This window comes from Protopterus annectens, chromosome 8.part0 (assembly GCF_019279795.1).
Source record: "Protopterus annectens isolate FY-2018-M chromosome 8.part0, PAN1.0, whole genome shotgun sequence".
Classification (NCBI taxonomy): Eukaryota; Metazoa; Chordata; order Ceratodontiformes; family Protopteridae; genus Protopterus; species Protopterus annectens.
Window position 1 is genome coordinate 1425049522 of NC_056741.1, and position 12904 is coordinate 1425062425.

Here is a 12904-nt window from a genome sequence, read left to right on the forward strand (position 1 = left end):
TCATAATAACCATGCATTAAATGGTGTGTTTGTAATGGAAACTCTCTAAATCATATTATTTCCAGCTTCTGGCCAATACTGTGGCACTTACACGTCAACAAAGCATGTTCCAAAATTGTCTTTCCCTTGCAAATATTGTACACACTCTGTTCTTTTGCCTTTTAGCTCATTTGCTACTTCATAGGCAACTTTCTTGATATTAATCACCAAATGAAAACTTTGATTCCTTCCACTTCCTGTATTCTAACTTGTCTTTCTTTAATAGTAATCACATATATTTCAGGTAGATAAACACACTGTCTTATTAAATAACATAAATCCATTACTGAAGCATGCAACAAACAGCTATTTTACCCTAGAGTATATCTATTTAGTTGTAACTATATTTTTAACATATTCTCTCATAACATAATTTGATACCTGCACTTGCATTTTTTTATTTTGTAAACTTTCTCAAATGTTTTCATATTTATGACATAATTCAATCAAAAAATCCTTCATTCTCTTTTGGACCTGTTCCAACATATGTTACAAATTTAATGATGCATTAAAAACTACCAGATTTAATAAATCAATAACTCCTCTTTCTTTTTTACAGAACAGTACACCTCTTTTAACAGGGTTTCATCTATTTCCACATATGAATTAAAAAAACAAACAAAATTATTTCATTACATTTTGGTAAAGGAAATAGACTACTCACATATACTAACCTATGTAACACTACAGAGTGTGACAAATATACTTTCTTACAGAAAGAAATACAAAATACCTTCCAATTCCATATACTTATTAATTGTTTAAATTATCTACCAAATTCTTCCATTGATTTCACTAAACTTCCTCATTTTCAAAACAACCACCTAACTTGTCTATTTCAGTCTTTGAGAATATTATTTTGTTCATATTCCTCAGTAGAACATATCCTTTACTTTCATGTTTATTTAATAGCAATTCTACTTATAGGTTCATAGATTAGTACTAGGCTAACTGCCCTTGTGGGCCATTTTAAGCCTAGCCAATTATCCCTTGTGAGTCTCAAACCCTGCACCTTGTGTTTGTAAGGCAACCACCTTAACCATCAGGCCACCCTGTCAATTCCACTTTCTGTATCTCTACTTTCAAGCAACTTTCATTTTTCACTATTTAAATCACTTGCATAGATTAAGCTCAATAGTAACATTATACTTGGACAAATTTCCCATCTTGTATTTTGACAATTTACACTCCACTCTTCAATAATCACATTCATTGTTAAATGAAACAATAAGCAGCTTAACAAACATAGGTTCATAGGTTCACAGGTATGTACTAGGCTAATGGCCCTGGAGTCTTTAAAAGCCTAGCCAATAGAAGTGCCCTGGCATTGTGCTGCCCAACGTTAATTCTCAGTGCTTCTATCAAGCAGAGCCACTGGAGTGATCCCTGGTGTGAACTTTCTATTTCCCATCCACTCATCAAGATTTCCCTTCAAGAAGGCCAGTGAGGTGCTCTGCTTGACATGTATGGGAAGTGTATTCCAGAGCATGGTCTGCTTGTTTAACTCCCCTAGAAAATGTTTTAGCCTATCAAATGTCCAACCAATTAGCATAGTTTTTGTCCATGAATGTTGATAAACACTTTGTAACAGTAATTTTAACTAATATTACAGCTAAAAAGGATATCCCACAATCCGCTATGATCAATTGAATAAAACACTTTGTGCACATCACCTACTATTAATAATGATGTGTCATGCATTTCAGACATATTATCTATAGTTTCCCACTAGAAACCTAACACTTATCTAATCAGTTTATGTTTTATGCCATAAAACCCCAGATGAAAATCCTTTCCTAAAATTTTACTTACTCTTTCTGGCAAAATATCAAAAAACCCTTTATAATCCAGGTTGTTTAATATTATTAGTCCCCAGATTACTACATCTTCTCTATATCCTTTCTTATATACAACCATCATAATGATCTCACAGATCTCATCACCCGTCATAGATTTATAGAAATCATATGTTATCCCATCAGGCCTTGGATATTTATCTTCTGCTAGCCATGTTAAAACATTATTCACTTCTTCCAGCAATTCTATTTGTTCGAACCTTTTTCTAACCTTACATTACTATTTGTTGATTCTTTTAACTCTCATAATATCAGCTTGGGGCATGGATATTTTACCCTAACATTATCTCCCCTTTGTATGTCATCCATATAACCATTAACACATTTAGATAAAAATGGAGGCATTTCTTTTTTACCTCTTACTACATATTTCTGTCTAAATAATAAATGTAAAATCCTATCCATATTAAGTCTTGGCATTTTTTTCCAAGACTTGCATTTCCGAGATTTTCCATGTTATTCAAAACATTTGCATAATACTGATATAAATCAAAATACTGTTTTTAAAACTCTTTTCCAAATAGATCTTTCAATGGTAACATTTGTAACTCACCAATCTATGACATAAAAAGGAATCATTGTGACATATTTTCGCAGTCTCATTATCTCTTTTATCCAAATATCTATCTGTGTTCATTTCCTGTTCAGATTCTTATGCATTTTCCCATATTGAATCACCATTTTGTTTTTACCTAATTCAAAAATATACTGCAGAACAAACTGTAGTCTTAAAATTCAACTTGTAACACTGTATAAGTTCACAAGTATCTGAAAATAATAATAATAAAATAAATTTCTATTGCCAACCTACCTCTAGTACCATGTGCAACCCATACTGGATACATACTGCAATCGACTAAACTGAATTACATCTTGCAAAGCTTTAACATCTTTAGAAAGCCTTTTATTTTGTTTACAAAGGTGACCATTTAAATTCTACATTATACTTATATCAGTATTAATAGTAACATAATTACGTAGCATATTAAATACCGCATCCCTCTCTTTCAAAGCAGTAGCTGTGTATGTCTTCATTAGACATAGCAGACATAGCAATATTCTCATATCACAAAAATTATTAACCTTCCTGTCTTTCCCACTATAATAGCAAATATCTGAAAATTAATTTTTACTAAAAAAAGAATCCCACTCCAAGTGTCACTCCCAAAAATCCAAATAACATTATATTGTACATTTCCTACTTTTTTACTATCTGACCACTGTCTTATATCCAACAAACCTATAGCATTTATTTCAACCTTATTACAAAACATGATCAGTCATTGTATGTCATTTATAATATAATTAACATTTAAAAAGTAAAAAGAAAGGCTTTCTCTTTTGGTATCCTTTTTAATTCATGTTTTATCCATGGCTTACACAGTGGACATCTACTTAAGGCAGCATGCAAATTTATACCATTGTAGAAGCTTGTCTAACATAGTGGGAGACCATCCAATACCATGTCCGCATAAAAAACATTACAGCGACATAGTAAAAGTTTGTCTAACAAAGTAGAAATCTATTGAATACAATTGTTTAAAATATTTAATAAAATGATATTCAAAGTTTTATGCACATATCCCACTTCTTAAAACCCTCACTAATTATATAGGCATTCATACAAAGCAAATGTTGCAGCAAAAGGTCTGCCATTGTTAACATTTGAATCATATGGTGTATGGTCTCATGTGAGCTTATATGGGTCACTGTAGCTAGATTAATTTTAAGTAAGTCATTTTATGTTACTGTGAAAATGCCACAAGTTCAAAACAAGTAATAAGACAGAATAGCAGAATTATCCACTGTGATTACTTAGTTCATAAATGAAATTGCTTGTGGATAACAAAACATGCTGTGAATTAATGAACCATACGTTCTGATTTGACTTGGTAAATGACCAAGATTAAGGCTTTATATGAGATCCTTGACTGATCACCAGGCAATTAAAAATGCAGAATAGTACATTGTGTCAAAATAAATGATTTTAAAAAGGAAGGATCTTCGATCCTCTATCTTTTTTTTACTGACAATGAAGTAGCTGCTAATATCATCCAGTTTACTGCTGTTCGGGTGTTAGTTAACTAGTCTTCATTCAGTAGCTCTTCATAACACCAGTGTTGGTGTTTTGTGTTAGTTAACTAGTCTTCATTCTGTAGCTCTTCACAACACCATTGTTGGTGTTTTGTGCTAGTTAAGTAGTCTTCGTTCAGTAGCTCTTCATGACACCATTGCTGGTGTTTTGTGTTAGCTAACTAGTCTTCATTCAGTAGCTCTTTATGACACCATTGTTGGTGTTTTGTTTTAGTTAATTAGTCTTCATTCAGTAGCTCTTCATGACACCATTGTTGGTGTTTTGTTTTAGTTAACTAGTCTTCATTCAGTAGCTCTTCATGACACCATTGTTGGTGTTTTGCCTGCATATGTTTGTCTGTGACTGGCTGTAGAGATGCCTGCACCTGTAATATTAAGTTATCTGACTATATAGGCTGTTGTGTCAAGTAAAAAGCTGTCTAGTCACTATCAATGTCTAAAGTCAGTATACAAACACCTTGACACCTATGCACAGTATATTGTAACTTATGTAAGCCATGCAAACTTGTATATAACAATATGACCACTTACCCACAGAAAGTTGTAAGACATAGAATAGGAGTACAATGACTAGAACAGCAACTTCAGAGAAACTAAATAACTATTGCACAGTTGTCATGGAGTTTCAAGCCTATGGTGCCATAACTGTGTATAATAGCAAATGTTCCATTGCCGTGGAATATCACTGCAGCTATAATTATGTACAACAATGCAGCTATACCATGCATTTAAGATCCATTATCTTCCATACCAAGTGTAAGATTGCACTCGTGTGAATAATTTATGCCCTTCTTTGCACGTATTTGGCACTCTGGCGGGTCACGTCATTATTTGCATTTGAACACTGGAACAAATATTTAACAGATTCAGTATAAATGATATTCATTGAACTAATATTTGACAATTTAAAATATTCAGATGTGCATTCTCTCTCTCAATGCATGTAATGTAATGGGTCTGATAATAACATAGTTATTAACAACATGAGAGGTCCCATAGTGCCTGCCACAGTATAGCTGGAATAACCTAAGAAGCTGAATACCAGTTCTGTAGCCCTTTTGTTGTGCTACTGTTCGGACTTCACTTTTATAAAATGAGGACATCTTAATCCTTTCTGATTACTTATATCACTGCACTAGAACAAGCAATGCCTTAGGAGATTTTCCTAGCAATGTTTCACATGGCTCATTTGGTTTAAAAAGCTCTAATGTAGTATAAAATACTTCAGGAAATGGATTGTATAAACAAGTTCATCTCCATTTCAGTCTCACTCTGTCTCCCTCCCTCTCTCTCTCTCTCTCTCTCTCTCTCTCTCTCACTCTATCCCTTCCTCTTTCAGACACATAATTATGTTAACCTGGTTGCTAAATGATGGTTATTACACCATTGGTGATGATTTATTCACTCCAAGATGCATAAGGAAGATATTTCTACCGCATATCCTAAAAGATGGCATCAAATAAGCATAATTCTTAACACTTCTGATTTGTATGATATAAATGGTTACTTTTTTAGTAACTTAATGAGCTGTAGTGTGTGCAGTGCCCTCTTTTAAAAATATGTTAACATATACTCAGCAAAGTCAACAATGAAATCTGCACATATATATAACTGTTTTGAGAAGATATTTCTGTATTAACCACAAGAGAGTCCTAGCAAAACAAGCATAAACTAACTATGCTGCAGTTAGCTAGCATTTCTGTCATCATTCCTTGTTTATAAAGCATTTAAGAGCCCTTATCTGTCAGATGACTTTGGCTTACTAAAATCACAAACATGTTGATGCTAAAAACTGCCTATCAGATAAATAGTCAATTAAATGGTTCTGCATATAGAATTAAATGATGCGCTGAAAAACAAAGGACCCAGAGGGGAAAATCTTCTACATACATTCAAGTATTACATGAGATCTGACAGCTTTAAATTAGAATTAGACAATGATGCACATACTAGAAAATATGTTTTTAGACAAGGAAATATATCAAACCTAATGAAACATTTGCTGGCACATACATGTACATAATAGCATCTCCAAAATAAGCGTATTTTTAAATTGTATATACTAGGCAAGATTATTGAAGATTACGGAATTGCTGTTTGCTTGCTGGGGTTCTGCTTGAAATACGAGTACTCAAGTCAGGTAAATTCAAATACATTTATGATATGTGCAAAGTATTGATGTGTGTGTGCATGTGTGTGTGTATATGTGTGTGTGTGTGTGTGTGTGTGTGTGTGTGTGTGTGTGTGTGTGTGTGTGTGTGTGTGTGTGTGTGTGTGTGTGTGAGGGGAAACGGTGGAGCATACATCTGTGATAAACCACTCATTTTGGACAAATTTACATTTATGTTTATCTGATGATAGTATTGTGCAATCAAGGAAAAATACTCATAGGATCATTGGAGGTTACTAGTCTAATGACCCTAGATCCTTTTTAAGCCTAGCTATTCATAAACCAAATTTTCCCAGTTATCAGTGCCAATGGGCTAGAATGGCTTGGGTATATGCCTGTGCCTCAGGGCATCTACAAATTGCCCCTGTCCATAAGGGACACAGGTGACAAGCCAGTGATGAACTTGTAACTTCCCATCCATTTGTCCAAATTGTATTTGAATAGGCTTACGGAAGAGCTCTGTTTTCAGAGAAGGGGTAATTTCTGAAAGACATACCTATCCCTCCAACATATTTTGTTTATGTCACATATGAGATTTAGATCCTTAGCTTGAGTAATTCTAGTGCTGTTTGTTTTGTGAATGTGTAGCAGATTCATCTCGGCTGGATTGGGGTATGCCTTCTAGGTTAGGCATAGATCGCCCCTCAGTAGTCTGTAGGAGACTAAGTACAGGGACAGGGCTTTGAGGCAACCTGTATAGGATGGATTATTTTTACCCTGTATTCTTTTATTGAGGAACTTCTGTGGCCACTCCAGCTGTAACAAATGCCTGATCAGGTGCATGTCGAAGGGTACATTGTAGTCAATTATTAGTCTAATTTTGGCTGAGTTTACTGGGACTATGATCTCCTTAGATCTGTATTCCATGTCCTTACTTATAAGTCACGTCACATAGTAGGATTTTCCAACTACCATGGACACATGGTGATCAAAGTTCAGGTTACTGTCAACCTGAGTTCCCAAGTCCCTTACCAGTGGGTCTACTCATAGGGGAGTTTTATCAATGTTGTAATTTGCAGTGATTGTCTTCCGAAAGGGTATAGTTATGCATTTTTTGCATTGAGTTTTAGGCCTTGGTTCTAGCACCAGTTATTTGTCTGTATCAGACCTTCCTGGAGGATATCTACACTTTGGGGGGATTCAGTGACTGCACATAGGTTGCAGTCATCAGCAAATGTGGTCAGACAGAGGCTCTCTACATTTGCCTTGACTTCAGAGAAGTATATTCCAGACAGGGGAGGTCCCAGTACTGAGCCCTGTAGGACACTACTAGTAATAGGCCTCATGGTGGAGATGGATTCCCACACCCTAACTTCATGTATCCTATCTGTGAGCCATTTGCCTATCCATCAGGTGACACAGGGATTTATTGCCTAAATTTGTTAGTTTGTCTATAATACCTAAATAATGTATTGTATCAAATGCTTTTACTAGGTCAAGGTAGGCAGTATGTACCATTTTTGCCTTCATCCATGGTTCTAGTAACTTTCTTGAAGAAGTCCACCAAGTTTAGTAGTCATAACCTGCCCTTGATGAAAGTGAACTAAGATGGGCCCAGTGTCTGAAAATGTCCTGCATCTTTATCAGGTTCACAATAATTCTTTCCATGGCCTTGTATATAAGACTAGTTAAATGTATGGGTCTGAAGTTCCCTGGGTCTGTTGATGGTCCACCTTTGCGTAGGTGGATGAAAGTTGCAGTCCTCCATTCTCTAGAGATAAAGCCTGTCTGGAGGCTGTGGGTTAACAGAGATTCTTGTTGATCTGACAGGTCATGTTTCAAGCTATTTAAGAGGCACCCTAGAATGTTAGCAGTACTCATTGATGCAATGTTTTTTGTTATGCAGTACAGCTTGGACCTGTTCTTTAATGATAGTTGGTGGAGAAATGTTAGAGGGTATTTCCTGAGGGAGAAACTGGGGGGGGGGTGACAGAGGGTGAAAAAGGAGCTACATGTATCTGCCAGCAAATTTGCTATATCCCCCTGTTTAGTATAAGGAGTTCCAGTTACAATTAGTTCAGCACACTGAAGGGTGTTCCCTTTAAGGTTACATACAAAATTAAAAAATGCCTTATGGTTATCCTTAACCTGGGAGGCTACTTATTGCCACACATTTGACTTTGGTGAACTTGATTAGTCTATTGAGTTGCTTGTTGAGACTAATGAGGGAGTTTTTTTGTATTTTTGACATAGCCCCTCCTATTAATGGACAGGACTTAACTTTCCTTTGTTGCACAACCTGTTTATACTGGGAGTCCACCAAGGGGGGGGGGTTGTTTTTGGAGTTGATCCTAAGTTGATTTTAGTTTGGTACTGCTGTTTCTATTCAGTTATTTACATGCTTGTATAAGGTTTCTGTAAACACTTTCACATAGGCCACCTTGTTCTCTAATTTTTTTTTGGGAGGGTGGGCTTGAAGATTAGCTATGCCTTCACAGAAGTAGTTAGCCTTGGAAAAGTTCTTAAAGGTTCTAGGGTTTGCTGAGAGTTTAGGGTCTATATTTATTTCAAGGGTTACTGCTTTGTGATCTGATATGACCAGTGAGGACAATACACAATTTGGGAGGGGGGTGCAACTTTTCCTCATATTTGTGAGTACCAGATCCAGGATATTTGAAGCCCTAGCAGGTGTGCAGACTAGCTGTTCCAGGGTGTTTGGATTAACAAATGCCATCCGTCTTTGATACTGCTGGTTAGTGGTTGTGAATGCATCACAGTTTGTGGTGGGATAGTTGAAATCACCCATGGATATGGTATTGGGCTAAACTGTGAGTGACTCCAGTACATTCAAGTATGTGGCATGGTTATCTTGGGTAATAGACAGGAACCTGTAGCTATCAAGCATGGAGTATTGGACTTGACCTAAGGTTAAATGGACATAGAGTAGCTAAAGTATATCATATTGTTTGATAAATCTTGAGGTGTGCGTACTTTTTATGTAGAGTGATTCACCTACACCTACACCTCTTGACTCTTCTTGTGCAGTATTTGGTCTAAATGTGTGGAAGGCATTACAGCCTTATTCTGCCCAGGTATCTTCTATGGTTTAAACTATGTCTCAGTAACTTCACTGATGTCAACAATCTCCAGAGTGAGAAGTGCTTCTTGTCGAGACTTTTAGCATTGAAGCAGTAACACCTTTAGTTTATCTTGTGTAAAATGTACTCTATTGGAAGGAGTATCAGATTGGCATTGTCTAAAAAAAGGTACTGTATGGGTGAATAATGTTTTGACCAATATCATAAAGCCTAGTGGGAACAGGTGCAGGCCATCATTGGCAATGCAGCATGGTCTGTCAATCATGTCCTCCCAAGCTGACAAATACTGGATCACCATAGATTGAATTTTTTGATTGAGTGGTTTGGGAAGACTCATCTGCTTCTGACCTAGAAGGCATCCAATAATGATTTAAAAGAAAAAAGTGGTCAGAGCATTCTAACATTTTTATTAGTCTTTGGTCATTCAATTTTATTTATTTATTTATGTTTTGGTGGAAGGGATCTTGTTTGTGTGATTTTTGACTTGTTCAACTAGCAAATTATATGAAGAAATTTGATATTTTACAACATTTTACAACAAAACCACTTTTAAACAAAAGGAACTTAAATACATTGTTTTGTTTGATTAGCTTTTTTTCTCATAAGTAAAAAAAACAAGCATAATTTGTCTTACTTTACAAATAAAATCACACAAATGCATTTTTGAAATGTTACCCCAACTGATTTTTGTTCAATTTAATTCACCCTCTGACATATGCTCAAAATTGTCATTAATTTAAAACCCCTTGCGGTTGAAATTACTGGTTATACCAGTTCTTTGTTCAATTCTTCCTTTGCGAAATGCAATATCAGTGAAAAACAAGATTAAGCAAGTTTGAGAAGCATTGTGAGGTGAATTCTGACAGAAATGCCATTATTATGTTTCAGAAAGGCTTTCTACAACCGTCAGAAGTTTACTTTTGATAAAGATTTGCTGTAGTAAATTATAGAAAACAGTTAAAGGGAAAATGAAGAAAAGCTATAGCAGGCACTATATACTTTCTTTTGCCCTGAATGTAATGCACCCATCATCTCCTTTTAAATAATTTGATCTCTCTCTTGCTCTCTGTTATTTATTTATTTGTTTGTTGGTTTGTTTATTTATTTATTTATTTATTTTTAATTCTGGATGGCATTTACTAATTGTGCTTTAGTGCTCTGGTTCTTAAAAGTTACTTTACGGTATAACGGCCACTCAGTAAAGCTAAACAGGTAAAGTTCTTCTTATGGTTCGTCATTCCACTGATGAAATGGCATAATACCTGAACTTGTGACAGTTGCAGATTTGCTGTGCTGTCCTTTTCATTGTTAAAAGTGTAGTGTACTTATGTTGGTCCAATACTGTAGCTTTTTTAAGTAAGGGCAAGACAAGTTTTCCATTACTGACCAGTAATTACTCTTCCTGCATGGCTTAGCTAGACTGCAGAGAGAATAATAAAGTAAGAGGGCATTGTGGTGAAGCTTGTATATTGATATGCCTGAATACTTGTGTTATGAGGATGTATTTTTGCATACAAGCTGCCAGTTACAAGGAATTGTGGTCAGAAAATGTAACACAAATGTGTGCATGTCTTAAGGACCTGCAGTAATTAATGCCATGCATTTAATGTGTGCTCATTTATCAAAAGATGTTTATAGTAATATAAAATCACCATTATCAGCTTATGTCTACAGTACTATGACTAAATGCTAACATTTTTATCTACAGTCTGGCATTCATAGTCTTCCTTTTATTTTTCCCATCCCTTCCTTATCAAAATTTAAACTCTGAATATTTAAGTTTCAGAGAAATGTGACCATTGTACAAGAACAATCAAGAGATAATCATTTTATAGTCATTTGATTTAACAAATAAGAAAAAATTCTGACAGCAGAGAAGGCAATATAGACTACATAATCTACCTATTTTTCGTCCATCTAGATAAGCATTAAATGTTATTTATAGCAGCGGCTCATTTTCTCTTCTCCTTTAAGAATATTTTGCTTGTCTCATCTACCTTTGTATTTGTTCAGGTTTAGACTATACAGTCTCTTCAGAAAGGTGACATTACTGTTTTGCTCTACTTCATGTATGAAACTACCTCCCTGTGTATCCCCTGAGCTGTTTACACTGCAGATTCAGGCTGTGTTCCCACATGCTTGTGCATTTCTTTTTTAATATAGAACTCATATGGACCCTGCTAGGTAGTTAAATTCTTCTGTTCCAACTCTACCAACCTTTTTTCTTCAATGAACTTAGCAGCCTCATCTATAAGTGTGTGTGTGTGTGTGTGTGTGTGTGTGTGTGTGTGTGTGTGTGTGTGTGTGTGTGTGTGTGTGTGCGTGTGTGTGTGCACACACACATATATATATATATATATATATATATATATATATATATATACACTCTTGTGAAGCCCTTGCCGTTTTTGATACCTTTCCATTATTTGCAGTAGACCCTTATGAGAACTCTCTATGAAAATAGGTATCTTTCTATTTTAATATTTGCTTTAAAGTTTGTGGTTTTGAATTTTTCTGTATAAATGTAAAACTGTATACTGCTTGTTGGAGCTTTTCTCCCTGGGTCTCCACTGAAAATGGGCTTCCAGCCCAGCCGGACACTTACCCGGTAATCAAATGTAAAATAAATAAATAAATATGGGGAGAGCTCTGTCTCCTTCTGCTGCTTTGTCATTATATTTAGTTATTTTCTCTTTTAATTTGGTGATAGCCCTTGCATCTGCTGCTGCTTTGTCATTATATTTAGTTATTTTCTCTTTTAATTTGGTGATAGCCCTTGCATCTGCTGCTGCTTTGTCATTTTATTTAGTTATTTTCTCTTTTAATTTGGTGATAGCCCTTGCATCTGCTGCTGCTTTGTCATTATATTTAGTTATTTTCTCTTTTAATTTGGTGATAGCCCTTGCATCTGCTGCTGCTTTGTCATTATATTTAGTTATTTTCTCTTTTAATTTGGTGATAGCCCTTGCATCTGCTGCTGCTTTGTCATTTTATTTGGTTATTTTCATATTATCTGATATTACTACCTTTTAGAAGAATTTTACATGTGTTACTGTCACTGCTTTCCTCTCGCTGTGTATTCCTTTTTTCTGCAGGAACAATTCTTAGATGTATTATTTTACTTTCTTTGTATTACACTTAGGTTGCCACATATTAGGCAAGATCTCTGTCATGAATCCCTTTTCATCCTTTTTATACCATCTTGTGTATCAACCTTACTGTAGCACTTAACTGTATAGCAGTGTGAAACTGCATGATACTAAATGTTTTGTAAACCTTAGAAAATGTTAAAAAAGTCTAAAAGCAGTTGTTAGCAGTTTTATGTTTGGTTTAAATTCCAGGTTTTTATTCTATAATTTTTACAGTTTGGCGTTTTATGCCACTGTAGTTAATTACTAGTTTAACTTTTCTATTCTTTGAGTGGCTTTTCCTTCTGCATGGATGTCTTTTGGAGTATTAACCTTACTTAACACTGCTGTTTCATCTGAAAAGTGTCACGCTCTTCCTTCCAAAAGTTTGGTGATCTTCAGACAATGCAAAGGCCTTGCTCCAGTTATGACCACTGTGCTACCGACCTCATTGGTGTCCATTTTTCATTTACTGAACTTATTTTTTTGCCATCTAGTCTTTTTGTTTAACCAGTGTTTTATTCATTTTGTAACTCTATAACCCAATTGAACCTAGCAGACTATTTTAAATGCAGCATG